Source organism: Pleurodeles waltl, chromosome 5, assembly GCF_031143425.1.
Source record: "Pleurodeles waltl isolate 20211129_DDA chromosome 5, aPleWal1.hap1.20221129, whole genome shotgun sequence".
NCBI classification, from domain to species: domain Eukaryota; kingdom Metazoa; phylum Chordata; class Amphibia; order Caudata; family Salamandridae; genus Pleurodeles; species Pleurodeles waltl.
In genome coordinates, this window is record NC_090444.1 from 191539025 (window position 1) to 191557328 (window position 18304).

At 50.0% G+C, this 18304-nt stretch overlaps 1 long non-coding RNA gene across 1 annotated transcript in view; it reads left to right on the top strand.

Annotated features, from left to right (window-relative positions):
• The window catches only part of LOC138297231 (uncharacterized), a 313159-nt gene extending 304537 nt beyond the window's left edge, over positions 1-8622 (top strand). The window contains exon 3 of the long non-coding RNA XR_011203952.1: positions 7615-8622. This is a non-coding gene — a long non-coding RNA (uncharacterized lncRNA). The remainder of the gene's footprint in view (positions 1-7614) is intronic.
• The last annotated feature ends 9682 nt before the right edge of the window (positions 8623-18304 follow it).

The following is an 18304-nucleotide window of genomic DNA, read 5'->3' on the forward strand; positions in this document are numbered from 1 at the left end:
AGTGACTTTGTCTTTACTGTTGTCATAAGCATTAATCTTTCTTCACACCCTCACCTCTTGATGTTGCCACCTGCCCCACTAATTCCCAGCACATTTATGCTTTTGAGCCACCACTCATTTCTTCTGGCAGAATATTTGGCACTTTTAGGTCTTGCACCATCTGTACCTAAGCTGTTATATCTTCAGCTAATTTTGCATCTGTGCGGACATGTTTTATCCGGACTTCTTCCGCTGCTCCCATTCAGTGAAGTCTTGGTACCAGTCACCATATTTCGTGTGGACGGGGTTAATCCATTTAATCGCTATACGACGCATTGTCAACAAGAGTCCCAACACCATAAATTTGTGGCTTAGGTGTTTCCTCTTATGTGTAGGAAGCTGTCCCAGCAGTATCACCCTGGGAGTACGCACCAGCTTCCACCCAGCAGCCCCCTCCAAAGCTGTCATTATACACTCCCATTATGAGTCCAGGGCACTACATTGCCATACTATGTGGCCAAAGCCACAGCGCAGTGCTGTCACTGCCATTTTTGCATGTTGTAGGAACTGACCCCTTCCCAGCTAAAGAGCATCCACAGCATCCTGTTGGAGGATGAATTTCCACTCAAGGAAGAGATCTCCTGCTACCTCATATCCCCTGTCTTTCCATTTCTTCATAGATATGTCCAAGGCGACTCTTGCAAATGCCTGCATATTCCAGATGGGTACATCCCTAGAGTGAGGGTGGTGACGCAACACAGAGGACACCACTCGGGTCCACACATTACAGACCTGTTTCACTATAGAGGGGGACACTTCCCTTAACACCCGGTCCCCAAGTAGTAAGGCTGACAGGGTATGTTTTTCGCACACATCTTGTAATAGTCTCTTCTCCCAGTTGTTTTCAGGGTCAACCCAGCTCAATTCCCCTGCGTTCCCATGTTTGTTGCAGCATAGACATCCCCACTCTCTTCCTCCTATTTGCCCACAACAACTCTAGGATTAGGCTATCTAGTTGTGCAAAGTGTGATCTAGGCACTTGGTATTGGGTATTCTGCAATCCATATAGGTAGCGTTGCAGCATGACCATCTTTGTAATGGCTGCACTACCCATCAGGGACAGCAGCAATTCCTTCCAAAATCTCACTGAAGTGTTCAACCCCTCCAGCACTCTGCCATGGTCATAATATTTATCAGCAGTATGTGCCAAGCATATCCCGAGGTACCGAAGGCCCTTAGCTCCCCAAGACAATCCAACTGAAGGGAGAGTATTGATTCGGTCCTGGCTATAGCACCCATTGGGAACAGGTAGGACTTACGAAGACTTACGCGGTGTCCAGAACACTCCCCAAATTTCCCCAAGGAATTTAAAAGAACAGGAATCAATGATTCTGGGTGCCACACATAGACTAGCACATCATCTGTACATAGGGAGACCACCTGTGTAATTCCCCCCCTGCGTAGGCCTCAGGGGTTCAGCAGCCCATGCAAGTGTGTCGCTAACGGCTCCATAGGCATAGCAAACAGGAGAGGGGACATCAGGCAGCCCTGCTGCGTCACTCTTCTTATTTGGACAGCTTCCGAGACCACCTTCCCAGTTCGCACAGTAGAGACTGGGCTCTGATACAAGAGTTGTATTCCAATTTTAGCCATTGCTTGCAAAGATACCCCAATCCACAGAGTCAAAGGCCTGTTCTATATCTAGGAGTGCAAACACAACTGGTTTCTTTTACTGGAGGTATGTGTGATATATATGGGTAAGGCGACGAATATTGAATATTGTGGTAAAATCACACTGATCCTCATGAATAAGGAAGGTCAAGTGTGGGAGCAGGCGTGCCACCACAATGCCACTGAGTATTTTTATATCCACATTCAGAAGTGACAGTGGTCTGTACGCAGCTGGGTACATCAGATCTCTATCCAGCTTGGGGATAAAGGCCACCCAGGCCTCCCTCATCGAGCCCAGTGGGCTACTGCGGACAGACGCCTCTTGGTATACCGCCAACAGTTTCTAAGAAAGGATGTCAACATATTTTTTGTATAACTCTGCTGGAAGTCCATCAGAACCAGGCATTTTTTATGTTTTTAACTGTTTTATGGCTCCTTGTATTTCTTCCCGATCAAGGGGGTCCTGGCCTTCTACGTCAGTCAAGGGATTGTGATCCTATCTAGGAAGGTCGTCCCCGCCACCAGGGGAGCACTCCCGGGCAAAACATAAAGTCTGTTGAGATGATCTTGGAACATCGTATTAATTGCTAGCTGCGTACATACTCTCCTGCCCGCAACATCCACCAGTGCAGTGACAGGCGCATGGTCAGCATTCTGCTTGAGCAGATGCGTCAATAGCACACCCGCCTTATCGTCCTCCACATGCAGACGCTGGCGGCGTGCCCTATAGACATATCTTTTTAGTCGTCGCCAGTCCTCAAGTACCAAGCCTGCCGCCATTGTTCCATTCTCTGTGGCTGTACCGGAAGGCATTTCCCTAAGTCCTAAAGCTTGGCCTTGTGTTCTAGAACGTCTTTCTCAAGCTCGTGACTAACACCGTAAGTAGTCTGTATGCAAAGCCCCTGATCACAACCTTCATCGCTTCCCAGTCCCATCCCTATTCGTTGACATTCCCCAGTTTGTGTCAAAGTATTGCGCCAGCCCATGCTGGACTGCCTTCTCAAATAGGGCATGTGTCAATGCATCCAGTCGCAACCACCACGTCGGGACCGCAGGTCATCTATAATCTTTATTCAAGTGTACTAGAATTGGGGAATGATCCGATATGTAGCAGGCCAATTATGTAACCTGTGGGGATAGGGTCTCAGACACTAGGCAGTGGTTCAGCCTACTGTAAGTGTTTGCTGCTGGGGTGTAATTCCTGAGAGTGGGGTTTCTTTGGTGCAGAGGTTCTGTAACTGAAGCTCTCACATAGGGCCTCATTCCGACCCTGGCGGTCATGGACCGCCAGGGCCGGGGACGGAGGAAGCACCGCCAACAGGCTGGCGGTGCTTCTGGGGCAATTCTGACCGCGGCGGTAAAGCCGCGGTCAGAAAAGGGAAACCGGCGGTTTCCCGCCGGTTTTCCCCTGCCCCAGGGAATCCTCCACGGCGGCGCTGCAAGCAGCGCTGCCATGGGGATTCCGACCCCCTTCCCGCCAGCCTGTTCCTGGCGGTTTACACTGCCAGGAAGAGGCTGGCGGGATCGGGTGTCGTGGGGCCCCTGGGGGCCCCTTCAGTGCCCATGCCAATGGCATGGGCACTGCAGGGGCCCCCTAACAGGGCCCCATTAAGATTTTCAGTAAATCGCGACGGATGCCACTGCACCCGTCGCACACCAGCAACTCCGCCGGCTCCATTCGGAGCCGGCTTCATCGTTGCTGGGGCTTTCCCGCTGGGCGGGCGGGCGGCCTTTTGGTGGTCGCCCGCCTGCCCAGCGGGAAAGTCAAAATGACCGCCGCGGTCATTTGACCGCGGTACGGTCTTTTGGCGGACCCCCATAGTGTCTACCAATTGTCCAGTCAGGTGGGGTTTTGTGCACCAACGCGGGGGTCCCGATCTAGCATACCGTCCAGGACACAATTACAGTCTCCTGCCAATATACCCTCTGCTGACAAATATGGGGAGGCAGCCCGCACCACATCCCCAAAGTAAGTTCTACTATCTTCATGTTTATCAAGCATACTTACCGGCCATCCAGGGTCCCAAACAACACCACATATCTTCCATTTGGATCTAGCACATGACTTTTGTGTTGAAATAAGACCCATGGGGCTATCCAAATCAACACCTCTCTCACAAAGCCAGAATAAGAAGTTGTGTACAACTGGCCCCTCCAGCGTTTTTGAAGACTAGGGATACAGCTCCCCCATGTATGCGTCTCCTGTATCATTGCTACCGAGACACAATAGCGTCGAAGGTAAGCATGTACCTGGCGCTGCTTAGCTAGCTGAGTAAAGACTCATACATTTCAAGATATTAATATGTAAGCGTCTGCCATGAGTACAACCTAGGGTATTTTTCAAAAACAACTATTCTGCACATCAGGACCAAAAAGTACACTTTTCCAGTAACCATCACAAGCAGTAGCACCCACCGTTGAAGAACCAAAAAACAAACATTCCCCAACTTACCCTCTACAATAAGCAGTGACCCAACATCATCCTGTGTACGGGTTAGAGGCCAACAGGCCGCGCCTCATGTCCCAATTCGGCAATAGAAACAGACTAGTAACCTATTAACCAATTATATGTAACATTACATTTCCTCAGAGGTCATCACCAAGCCTAACCACGAGGCAGAGCCTCCAGTGGTCAGAACTCCACATGCACCCCTGTGGGAGTATAGAGCCAACCAGCCTGCACATTGGTATAGGACATCTATCATTTCCTAAAAGTACATAAATCGTCATAGAAGGCTAAAATAAGTTCAGCCAGCAGGAATCGTACTGGGAAACTGTGCTGCCCTTGATCTAGTGCAGTTCCCCTTCTCCCCTAGGACCACATCGCCGTAGGCAGCTCATTTGTTCAACACTGTCAAAGCTGACCATCTCTTGTAGCATCTGTGCCCGAGTCAGGGTGTCTTTGCTGTTCTTCAAGTGTGCTCTGACCATACACTTTTGGTGTCATTACGACCCTAGCGGTTGGTGGTAAAGCGGCAGTAAGACCGCAAACAGGCCGGCGGAAAAAAATACCACTGCGGTCATCCGCCACTTCACCATTCCGACCGCCATGGCAGTGAAGACCGCTGGGTTGGAGATTGCAGTCTCCAGCCCGGCGGTCGTCACTAGACCGCTGAAGGTATCAGGACCCTGCATACCGCCATGGATCTCAGGTGGTTGGGAACCCCGCCATGAGATCCATGGCGGTAGGCACTATCAGTGCCAGGGAATTCCTTCCCTGGCACTGATAGGGGTCTCCCCCACCCCCGCTACCCCTAACGTATCCTCACCCCACACCCTCCACCCCCCTGCAACCCTACAAAGGTGCCAAAACCCCCCTCCCCACCCCAACCCCGAACATGCACATATACACACCCCTACACGCACACACCCCCAACATGCACATATACACACCCCTACACGCACACACCCCCAACATGCACGGCGGTCCCTCCGCGGTCTTGTGAAAAGACCGCCGAGGTTGTAATGACCACCAGTGTCTTTTAGTGTATCCACCTCACGGTTAAGCACTCCAGTGGTGTCCTCCACTTCTGTCACTTTGTCTGCCACTTATGTCGGTCTGCCCACAGTAGTGTAACATCCACCACCACAGTGTTGATTTTGGTGACAAGTTCAGTATGTGTGCCCTTGTTTTCATTCAGGATATCAGACATAGATTGTTCTTGGGGGTCGCGGCTCTCTGTGGTGTCCTGAGTGTCCTCTGGGGTGTTTGTGCCCATCCTGTTTTTTCCCATGGGTGACTTGCACATAGTTAACAATCTTATTGACCTGAGACTGTCGTCCTCCTTTATCTTTGCCCATGTCTCTCAAGCGTGCTAGAGTCTTGTACTCATGGTCAGGACCAGTACAATAGAGTTTCACAGGTCTTTCTAATGATTCACCGGGCAACCACCTGCTGCCTTGTCAATCCCAGAACTACAGCTCAGGTGTCTCCCCCAGTTGGCACACTAGTCAATTAGCGACAGAGATCTATCGCACAGTGCCCCCTCCTGCCCCAAGCTAACGGTACCACACGTAGGCATCCACTGTACACTGTCTACTCTCCAGCTCAGGGGACTTGGCGCTAGTTATTCCATTGTTCCCCCCATTCCTCCAAGTATTGGCACTATGGCTTTGGGGCCTCTTTTGTTGTCCATACAACCTAGGTCCATTCAGTTCAAGCTGCACAGGTCAAAACTTGGGGGCCCGTCTCAATACCTTCCAGCTCCATCACAGTTTATGGGGGGGTGGGGCTCAGCCAGGATCCAGCTCAGTTCCCACCTGCCACTGTCGACCATTTGCTCCTCCATGGCTGCAACCCACTCGCACTAGTTTAGACCTCGTTGGGCCTCAGCAGGGGATCATCACGGTGGTCTACGTACAGGGCTTACTCCTCAGGTGCTTTTTTGCCACTGTAGATAGGATTTCGCTGCAGGATGGTTAGGATTATTTCCGGGGGTGGCCGGAGCTCGACGAAAGACATCTAGTCAGCCATTTTGTTGGCTCTACCCCTCACTCACTGCACTATATAACACACTCCCACACAACCCACAATCCTTTGCTACAAATTCAATTTTCACATACTCAAGACCAGGTAAGTACACTTATATAGCAACATTACACCATAGGGACATATACACATCTCATTCTATACACACACACACACACACCACACAACTGCACTACCAACACAAAACATTCATAACGAGCACAGACACACCACACACATAACGAGCACACACACATACCACAAGCATCCATCACTCACCACGCACCACGCACCACCCACACCCCATCAATCACCCTACACTGCACCCTTACATGCAGAACACCCCCCTCAACACAACCACTACCATGTCCCCACAAAAGCACCCATGGTTCACAGATGATGAATTGAGGGTCATGATCTAAGAAATTCTCAGGGTAGAGACACAACTGTTAGGAGCACAGGTCCAGCAAACATTGATTGACAGGAAAATAGAGTTGTGGCAGAGAATAGTCGACAGGGTCAACTCAGTAGGCAAACATCCATGCACAAGGAAAGACATCAGGAAGAGGTAGCATGACCTTAGGGGGAAAGTGTGTTCCATGGCATCATGACACCAGATTGCCGTACACAAGACTGCCAGTGGGCCCCCACCTCATCCTCCACAGGTCACATCATGGGAGGAGAAGGTCTTGGACATTCTGCATCCCGATGGCCTGACTTGAATACCTGGGGGACTGGACTCTGTCAAGTACCCTCAACTTCCATGTCACACAACTTTTGTTTCCTGCATGCTTCCTCACCACGCAAACCCTCCCAAATTCAGTGTATGTCTCACTACACCTCCCACCTATACACCTAATGCCCCTCTCATGCATGCCACACCTCCACCCAGCCCAAATGCCCACAGAGCCCTTGGCAAAGGCATAAATGGCATTGGCTAATACTATCACTATGACTCCCACAATGCACTAGCCCATCTAAGTTAATATCTGGAATGTGCAAATAACATCACATCTCTTGCATGTATGACTATTGTACTAGCTATACCAACTAGATGGTACGAATCAGGGGCCACAACCCAGAAAGTGACCCACCATGGTATGGAATGTAAGATGGCAGATTCCATGCACATGCACAACGTGCACAGATAGGACAATTAACCTTGCATACACACATACCCTCCTCCTACTGGGTCGCCATGCTGCAATGTAGAGTCATTACCTGAATAGTCACTAGCTAACAGTGCAGAACAGTCATGAGAACTACCAGACAGTACCAGAATCCATCCACAGAGCCAAAGTTACTAAACCTGAATGACACCAACCAACATGGAGTATGGTACACATGTCAAAGACCACTAACTACCACCAATGGTATGCTTTGCAGCATCTGTCATTGTCATTGCTGGGAGTCATGTCAGGCCACTGTATGCATATAATAAAGAGAGAACCAAACACACGTTCTTCATTCAACTCCCTCTCTCGCTCCATGCACAGGTACCCCTGCCAGTGCCACCATGGAGAGAATGCCAGAGACTGCCAGCCCTCTTCAGGATGAAGGCCCCAGTGAGGACAACACACCTGGATGTCAGGACACTGACGACCTACCTGGCCCATCTGCGACATCTGTTCAGTCTATGAATTCCTGCCTCACTCTGCCCACGTCTATCCCCCCAACCCTGTGGCTACTACATCACAGCCAACCCTTTGTCCCCAAACTGTGTCCCAAGGATTGTTTAAACTATTGTGTGCCCCACAGTTCAGGGACCTGAGTCGACCCCTCACACCCTAGACAATGAAGGTCCTGCAAACACTGGGAGTGGGCACACCATGCTAGGGCACAGGCACACGGGGCAGGGGGCATCAGAGGGAAGCTGTGGTCCAGAAGGTGGGGACCCCAAGGGATGCTACTGACCAGGAAACCATCTCCTAAGATCTGGGAGCACACCAACAATCCCAGGACAAGATGGGTCAGATGTTGGGGAAAAGCCAAAGGCTTCAGAGGGAATACCACCAGGATGTCATGCAGCAGTGGCAGGCACACAATATCACCATGGCCTCCATTGCATGGGTGCTGAGAGATATCAATACTACCCTGCGTGCTTTCACCACCCACTAGCAGGCCCCAACTGCTAGCAACATAACCTCTGAGCCATCCACATCAGGGGCAGTTAGTGAAATGGAGGCCCTGTCAGGGGAACCATAGCCCTCAGACACCCCTCCCTCTGTAGCAGAAGAACCCCCTGCAAACATGGTTTTCCAACCAGACATCCGGCTGGAGCAGATGCCAAGACACAACCCACTGCAAGGAAGCAAACCTCACCCGATTTGTCTCACATGTGTACCACTGAGACACCCTGTTGACTGTTCAGTGACATAACTCCATCTTCTCATTGGCACATGGACACTGGACTTGTGCAACCAACTGCTTTACCATCTACTCTGAATGTCTGAATGACCTTACTCATTACCTGTTGGACAATTTCATATTATGCACAATAAACACCACTGGAACACAGCCACTGTATATGTGTCTTCATTAAAACTTTGACAAATTTAATGATTGAAAAATGTGATCTGGTCATGCCCCCCTGCACCCAACAGGCAGTGTAAAGGATAGCACAGGGACGCAGCCTCAGCACGAGACACAGTACAACAGATATGTTCTAGGACAGATGTCAGTGAGTCAAAAATTCAGTGCCACACAAGAGTAAATTCACACATAGGATAGGACCAGATTACACCCCCCACTGAAGGGTCAACTCAGGAGGACTATTGTCAGTAATTAATGTGGATAGACAAGACTTGAAAACAAACACTCACCATACCTGTATATCACTTGAAGTACTTATTGATGAGCTCAGCCCTAGAGTCAGCTGCACCTTCCTCTGCCCCCTCTCCACTTGCCATGTCAGCATTACCAGCCACTGGTCCAGCTGCCTCACCCTCATCAGCTAGCAATGGTATCTGACGTCTCAGGGCTAGATTGTGGAGCATGCAGCAGGCTACTATTATCTGGCATACCTTTTGGGGTGAGTAGAGGAGAGCACCTCCAGATAGGTCCGGACACCTAAATCTGGCCTTCAGGAGGCCAACTGTTCTTTTGATTACACAATTCATCCTCCCATGGACCTCATTGAAACGGAGTACCTCATCTGTGGCAGGGTACCTCACTGGTGTCAACAGCCAGGGAAGGTTAGGATATCCAGAGTCCCCTGTGTGCATAAAGGTAGGACCTGTTAAAATACAGGTACAGCCACATGGATGATTGTGTGGACAGGTGCCATAGCGGAGACATACATCCAAATGTATACATACCAATCAGCCACGCCCTCTCTGTGTGTAGTCGTGCCATTGTGTGGGACATTGCTGTTCCTCAAAATGTAGGAGTCATGCATAGATCCAGTAAACATGGCTGTGACCTGTGAAATGTACTGGTTTGCCAGACACTCCACCTGATCATTTACAGAGTAGTTGTACTTCCTGTTCCTATACACCTGTTTATTGGCACCAGGAGGAACCAGGGCTATATGGGTGCCATCAGTGGCCCCTATCACTTAAGGGATATGTCCCATATCATAAAAGTCTTGTCTACTTGATCTTCACATAGATTAAATCTGCACTTTCGAAGTACCTGATGTAGCTGTCCAGGTGTTTCAACAATGCACACAGTACATCCTTCAACACAGGTTGTGACATCTCTGCTGCCATGTCCACTGTATTCTGAAAGTAGCCTATGGCAAGAAAATGTAGCACTGACAGGACGTGTACTGTGGGAGGGATGCAATAGGGATTGCGAATGGCGGGTAAGAAATTAGGTTCCAACTGTGTACATAGATCCATGATGGTCTGATGATTCAAGCAATATGTCTGGATGATATGCCTGTCCTCCAGGCTTGCAAGGTCAACTAGTGGATGGTACACTGGTGGTTGTCTCAATCTTCTCATGGCAGGATATCAAGGTAGAGTGGAGATAATGTACATTATGAAATGTACTTGACACATGTAAGCAGAACATGTCATAATTGCACACACCTAACACTATAGGACATGTGTCTCAGCCATGAACTCAGGGCCGCCTGGCTGATTGCAGCTAAGCTTTCTGCCAACCCTACCATGGCAGGGACCCTGTTGGGAAGCCAGTGCTGGGGCCATGGGGGACCCCTGCATTGCCCCCTGCCCAGCACTGTCGGAATGCTCACATTCTGAGGGTGCTGGAGTGCTACAATATTGACCTTGGCTCACTTAAGGGAGCCAAGACCAGTATTGCAGCACTGTTCCCTCCAAGACAGCCCGGGGGGAAGCAAGTATTTACAATGTCCCCACCGGTCAGCCTGGCAGGAACATTGTAATACACTGGGAGGAGGCCATCACTACCATGGCAGTGGCATCCTCCCTACAAGTTTGGCGGTTCCAACGGTGGGAAGGCCAAACTCATAATGGGACCCAAAGTTTCTACATGAGAGCAAGTAGCAGTAGATAGGACTAATCTGCGCTTCTGGTCTCGGGAAGGAAACTCAACCCCATAACTGTGCAGAGGTAAAGAAGAGGTCTGTTAGCCTGCTAAGAGTACTCCCACGTAGACGAAGAGGAACCAAAAGGTTTCAGCAGAAACTGCAACGTTGTGCAACATAACATGGCAAACTGGCTGGAATGTCCCCTCTAAGATGATGTGGGCAGTAAACATTGTGTACAGTTTTGGGTTGAGCACAGGATGAAAATGTTGTGCAAAGAAATGAATAACAGATTTTGCAAGGAAGGACAACTGATAATAAAAAGCATCTCCACTAAAATGAAGCTTTGCTAAAATAATAAAAGGAATAAGAGCAAAATGTAGCTAGGTAAAAGTGTACAGGCCTCAGGCCCAGAGCTAAAAAATGTGCTCATGTAAACTGCTAAAGTAACCTCACGACACCGGCCCCATTGTCAGTTCAAAGGTACAGTGGTCTATAATAAAACCTAATTCTAAAATCACCTATCCTAAGTTGATTACTAAAAGCAAACTAAAATATAGTGAATGAGATGAAATGTCCATGTCGACAAGCAAAACTGACCAAAATATGAGCCAAATTAAAAATAGGTAAATATAAAGGTGCCAAAATTCAAACATCAGTTGAGGCCAAATGTCAGCAAATCAACATTAATCACGGGCTTTTAGAAAATTGCCAAATTTATCAACTGTTATTGAATCCAGGAAAACCCCCACTTTGGCAGATGTTAAAGGGACCAGTTTGTTGACAAGGAAAGTGAGGAAGCACTCGTTCATTGCCTCAGCCATAGCTCTGGCCAAGGCAGCAGCATCCAATGCAGGGCCAGGTGTTGTAACACCACAAGCTACTTGATCTACAAATGGCGGCTCACAGCAAGCTTCCTGTAGCAATCACATTCTCACTGTACATATCTGATAATGAACCCTCTTCAAGAGCACCAACAGACCAGCATCCAAAGAACGTATGCGCTGCATGGTAAAACACACTTCTCGTGCATGTTCGAATGGGCACCACAAACATCAAAATATGGGCTGCACGCAATCCAGAGCAAGTCTGAATGACAAAGACCAGCAGTACTCCAGTTCTTCCAGGAGTGGTGCTGCGAAATATTGCATCAAGTGTTCACAACAGAGTTGGGCTGGTGGAAATGCCATCATACCTCCTTGTTGAGATGGGGCACCCATTACGAAGAAAGTATAGCAATAACAGAGTGCGTCCAATTAACACCAAAGTAACAGGGTATCCCCAAAAACACTCAAACAATAGAGTGTATGGCTGAAGGTGTTATGCCAAATATAGAGGAGAAGGTGTTGACAAATCCAGAACCAACAGCCTCAAATAAGTGTACAATCCCAGCGGTGTTAGTCACTTTAAAAATGTGACCTATGAGTACACCAAAATGTTGTGGATAGTTTGCATTTAAAAGGGACTGTATCTCTGTGGATGTCCTTGCCACTTGGAAAGCATAGGTCTCACAGGCAGATGTAAGTGCCACGTGTTTTTGAAACAAAAAAGTATTTCGTCTGCTCAGTTTGTCAAAATTTACATTTGAAGTGGCAATAGGAGGCCACATTTCGGCTACTTTTATCTCTTCTGTGGGGGAAAAAAGCACATGTCCTCAACATAAAACAATTGGCATGACCAAAACTACATAGGCAATTTCGGAAGCACTGAACTCCATTGAGAGCACCTGGAAATCCATATCAATGAAAGAGACAGGAACACCCTTCATATAAGCTAAATTTTAAGCTGAAGCATTAGATGCTCTGTGCAAGGACAGCTGTTTACAAATTATCTAATGACTTACAGAAGTCTAGCATTCGCTCCCACTAAGAAAGAACTCTTTCATGCCATTAAAACATTTGTACGTAAAGGGTAGCTTCCACACCTCAGGGATGTAACTATCTCCTAGCTTTTCAAATCTGCCAACAGAAACGTGCTTCAAGCACGAGGTGAAATGAAGTGTTGAAATGGGCAGATTAATAACTCCTTGTATACTATTAACCAAACTGCAGATGGTATTTCCACCACATTGAAAGGTAACTTTTCTAACTTTTCAATGTTTCGGAAAACATACATTGCTTCTTTCTTAGCCATTTTTTTGTTGCTGTTGCGTCAAATTAAACACAGCAAACAATTCCCTAGAGCTGACGTGTTGCCAGGGCATGCAACTACTTTTTATAACTTGTAATGTCCTATCTGGACCTAAGCTGTCTCTGCCTATGTTGTAAAAATGACATTTTATTTTGTATGATGCCAATTGCATATGAAACAATTTTACTTAGAGTGTAAATGCTGTTGGATAAAGTGTTTAAACCATTATCTACAATGGCTGGAGCTTTCTATAAGTTGTACTTATCTGTTTAGCTTAACCGGGTGGCGGCTTCTTTTTGTGAAAGTTTCCATATCTCATTATATATTGCATATAAGAAGCGCTTTGTGTGTGGTTTTCTTGAACCTAACAAGAAATCCTCTAAGTCTGTGTTTTCTGACAAGAGACTAAGGTATTCTTTAATGGCTGTTATGTGGAAGATCTCAACCATTGTTGACATAGTTTGCCTCCACTATATGAGGTGACAATATCAGAGTTTTGTGATGATATGTAATGAGGGTCAGGTTGGCTCACTCTAAAGCCCCCAGGAGAGTTTAAAAAATTTGCATGACAACCATTTGTGTCCACTGGCCACAATACCTACCCGTTTGAACCTGAAAGTGTTTAGTTAAATGTCCCATTTTAGACCCACCCACCGAGCTGTTCTTAAGTAACATTTAAAATCTTTCATCATTTGTCAAGTTTAGCTGGTGACAAAATATTGTTGTACAGTTTAATTTAAAAATATAATTTGCAACAGAATTAGGCATGCTCTAAACAAAGCTTCCCATCCCTGTATTTACCAAGTTCTAGTTTCCCACACACTCTCTAAGTCGTTCGACTTCAACCTATATTTATAGTCTTCAATAGTCAACTGGGAAACAAAGGAATCTGAATAGATTAATTTGGTATCTGTTAACAGGACATTCTGCAATTTCATTTGAGGCAATCTGAAATAATAAGACTCAGCATTTGTGACATAATGCCCAGAAAAATATGCAAACTTTTTTTATATATGTTTTTGAACTCCCCACTGTTCTCTGTAAACTGTGGGTACGTACCTCTGAGTTGTTTGACTCTGTGCTCGCTGTTGTCCTTCATAGGCACCGTCCGCTGGGACATGTGAGGAGATGGCGGCATCCTCCGGTGTACCGACCGTTGGTGGATCTGTCGACAATGGAGGAGCGACATTTGATAATCACCTACAGGTTTGACCGTGCCACAATCCAGGAACTGTGTACCCAGTTGGAGCCAGACCTGATGTCAGCAATCTGCCATCCCACAGGAATCCCCCCTCAAGTGCAGGTGCTGTCTGTGCTCCATTTCCTTGCAAGTGGGTCTTTTCAAACAACTGTGGCCATGGCATCAGGGATGTCCCAGCCTATGTTTTCCAACGTACTGTCCAGAGTGTTGTCTGCCCTTCTGAAACACATGCAGAGCTACATCGTTTTCCCTCAGGTGGAGGATTTGCCTACAGTGAAAGGTGATTTCTATGCCCTGGGACATATCCCCAACATCATAGGTGCCATTGATGGGACCCATGTGGCTTTGGTCCCCCCACACAGGAGTGAACAGGTGTACAGAAACCGGAAGTGTTATCAATCAATCAATCAATCAATCACAATATTTATAAAGCGCGCTATGTACCCGTCAGGGTTTCGAGGCGCTGAGGGGAGGGGGGGGGGGGGCGTGGAGCGCTGCTGTTTAGTGGTCGAAGAGCCAGGTCTTGAGGAGCCTTCTGAATGTGAGGAGGTCCTGGGTCTGGCGTAGAGGTGTGGGGAGAGAGTTCCAGGTCTTGGCGGCGAGGAAGGAGAAGGATCTGCCGCCGGAGGTCTTGTGCTGGATTCGGGGTACGATGGCGAGGGCGAGGTTGGCGGATCGGAGTTGACGTGTTGGAGTGTAGAAGTTAAGTCTGGTGTTGAGGTAGGAGGGTCCGGTGTTGTGAAGCGCCTTGTGAGCGTGGCTGAGGAGTTTGAAGGTGATCCTCTTGTCTACCGGGAGCCAGTGGAGTTCCTTCAGGTGAGGGGAGATGTGACATCGGCGGGGTATGTCGAGAATCAGTCGGGCGGAGGCATTTTGGATACGTTGGAGTCGTTTGATGTCTTTGGTTGGGATGCCTGTGTAGAGTGCGTTGCCGTAGTCAAGTCTGCTGCTGACGAGGGCCTGGGTCACCGTCTTTCTGGTTTCTGTTGGAATCCACTTGAAGATTCTGCGGAGCATTCGAAGGGTGTTGAAACAGGAGGAGGAGACGGCGCTGACCTGTTTGGACATGGTGAGGGCGGAGTCCAGGATGAAGCCGAGGTTTCTTGCGTGGTTGGCAGGGGTGGGCGGGGGTCCGAGGTCGGAGGGCCACCATGAGTCGTTCCAGGCCGAGGGAGTGCGCCCGAGGATGAGGACTTCTGTCTTGTCGGAGTTGAGTTTCAGGCGACTGTTGTTCATCCAATCGGCGATGGCTTTTTGTCCCTCGTGGAGGTTTGTTTTGGTTGTGAGCGGGTCTTTGGTCAAGGAGAGGACGAGCTGGGTGTCGTCGGCGTAGGAGATGATGCTGAGATGATGTTGGCGGGCCAGTTTAGCGAGGGGGGCCATGTAGACGTTGAACAACGTAGGGCTGAGGGAGGATCCTTGGGGGACGCCGCAGATGAGGTTGGTGGCTTTGGAGCGTAAAGGGGAGAGACGGACTCTCTGAGTTCTGTCGGAGAGGAAGGATGAGATCCAGTGGAGGGCTTTATCTTGGATGCCGGCTTCCTGGAGGCGGGTCAGTAGGGTGCGGTGGCAGACTGTGTCAAAGGCGGCTGATAGGTCGAGGAGGATGAGGGCTGAGGTTTCGCCGTTGTCCATTTGATGTCTGATGTCATCTGTGGCGGCGAGGAGAGCAGTCTCAGTGCTGTGGTTTCGTCTGAATCCGGATTGTGAGGGGTCCAGGATGGAATTGTCTTCGAGGAAGTGGGTGAGTTGAGTGTTGACGATCTTCTCGATGACTTTAGCTGGAAAAGGGAGGAGAGAGATCGGACGGAAGTTTTTGAGATCGTTGGGGTCGGCTTTGGGTTTCTTGAGGAGGGGTTGGATTTCTGCGTGTTTCCAGCTGTCCGGGAAAGTGGCGGAAGTGAAGGAGAGGTTGATGATCTTGCGGAGTTCGGGGGCGATGGTGGCGTTGGCTGAGTTGAATACGTGATGAGGGCAAGGGTCCGTAGGGGAACCTGAGTGGATGGTGTTCATGGTTGTTATGGTTTCTGCATCGTCCACGTGGGTCCAGGCGGTGAGGCGGCAGTCGTGGGAGGAGACGTCGGGGGTGGGGTCTGGCGGTGGACCGGTGTTGAAGCTGTCGTGGACGGTGGCGATTTTCTGGTGGAAGAAGGTGGAGAGGTCGTCGCAGAGTTTCTGGGAGGGCGGGATGTCGTTGGAGTTGGCTTTTGGGTTGGAGAGTTCCTTCACGATGCCGAAGAGTTCTTTGCAGTCGTGGGCGTTGTTGTTGATGCGTTCGGTGAAGTGGGCGCGCTTGGCGAGGCGGATCAGTTGGTGGTGTTCACGGTTGGCGTTTTTGAGGGTGGCGAGGTTGTCGGGTGTGCGTTCTTGGATCCATTTCTTTTTGAGCTTCTGGCAGATGCTTTTGGAGGTGGTTAGATCGTCTGTGAACCAGGCTGGTTTTTTCTTTCCTTGGATTGCGGTGGGTTTCTTGAGTGGGGCAAGGGTGTTGGTGCAGTCGAGGATCCATTGATGGAGATTGATGGCGGCTGTGCTCGGGTCGGTTGCGTCGGGTGGAGGGTTGTTAATGAGGGTGCTGGTCAGTTGGTCTTGGGTGACTTTGCCCCAGCGGCGGTGAGGAGGTAGCTGGATGCGGTGTTGCTCTGTGATTTTCTTATAGGTGAAATGGACGCAGTGATGGTCGGTCCAGTGGAGTTCGGAGGTGTGGCTGAAAGAGATGTGGTTGCTTGAGGTGAAGAGGGGGTCAAGGGTGTGTCCGGCGATGTGGGTGGGAGTGTTGACTAGCTGGTGGAGTCCGAGGTTGAGGAGGTTGGAGGTCAGTGATGCGGTGTTGGCGTCGTTGGTGTTTTCCAGATGGTAGTTTAGATCTCCCAGGAGGATGTAATCAGTGGAGGCGAGGGCGTGGGTGCTTGCGAGGTCGGCAATGGTGTCGCTGAAGGGGGCTCTTGGTCCTGGAGGGCGGTATATGAGGGTTCCTCTGAGGGTCGTGTTGGGGTCCGTGTGGATCTGGAAGTGGAGGTGTTCGGCTGTCTTGAGGGTGTCGTCCGAGTGGGTGTGGATTTTGAGGGTAGCTTTGTGAGCGATGGCTATTCCGCCTCCGATTCCGTTGGTTCGATCTCTTCTGATGATTTTGTAGCCGTCCGGTATGGCGATGGCGATGTCCGGAGCCGAGGAGTCGTTCCACCAGGTTTCGGTCAGGAAAGCCACATCAGGTGCGGAGGTGTCGAGCAAATCCCAGAGCTCGATGGCGTGTTTTCGTGCGGAGCGGGTGTTGATGAGGATGCAGTTCAGGTGGTTGGGGTTGAATATTTTAGTAGTTGGATTAGTCGTTCTGATGCAGGAGAAGTTGCAGGTGCGGCAGGAAAAAGGGCCTTTAGTGTGCTTCGGGGACGCCCGGAAGCATTCAGTGGAGGGGCCGGGGTTGAAATCGCAGAGTTCGTTGGTTGAGTAGCGGATGCGGGGGGCGGGGGGGCCAGGAGGGGTGGCGCTGGGCGCGGTCCAGGCGCGGACGGGCGCAGACGGGCTTGCCTCTGGCGCGCCTCCGACGCGCAGCGCCAGCCATTAAGAAGGGAGGGGGGAGGGAGGAGCAGCTGGGAGGCGGGAGGCGGGAGGGAGCGGCAAATGGGGGCGCGAGGGGGGTGGGGCCGCAGGGAGGCAGCGGCAGGGAACGGGGAGCGCACAAGGGGCAAAAACACTGAAAACTAGCAAAAATACAGGCAGTTACAATAAGAAAAGCACACAATCAGAAATACAATAATGGCACAATACACGATCGGGGAGACAGCAATTCAGGGGGGCACAAAGGGGGCAGAAGCGCCGGCGGCGAGGCGCTGAAAAAGCGAAAAAGCCAAAAAACAACTTACAGGACGGCGGAAGCGGCACACGGGTCAAGAGAGCCCACTAGCCACCAGGGATGAGGCGCAGGAGGATGCCTGCGGGTGGAGGAGGGCCTCGAACACGCAAACGGCAGCGTGCTCGTGGGACAGAGGCAGAGGGCAGCAGGTTGGTGCTGCGGTCGTGGGGGGCGAGCTCAGGACCTGAAACAGGTCAGAGTTTGCTCACTCGCGACGCGCAGCGCCAGCCATTAAGAAGGGAGGGGGGAGGGAGGAGCAGCTGGGAGGCGGGAGGGAGCGGCAAATGGGGGCGCGAGGGGGGCGGCCCCATTTGCATTCTATGAATGTACGGATGGTATGTTTGGCAGACCAGTACATCTCCCAAGTGAATGCCATGTTCCCTGGCTCAGTGCATGACGCCTACATCCTGCGGAATAGCAGCATCCCTTATGTGATGGGTCCGCTGAACCGCCAGGTGGTGTCTGGAGACCACGGAACGCGTCTTCCCCGTAGGTCGTTCCACCTTTTCCTGATGTCCTCCCGATTTCTTGGGTGTTGTCCCACTGTGT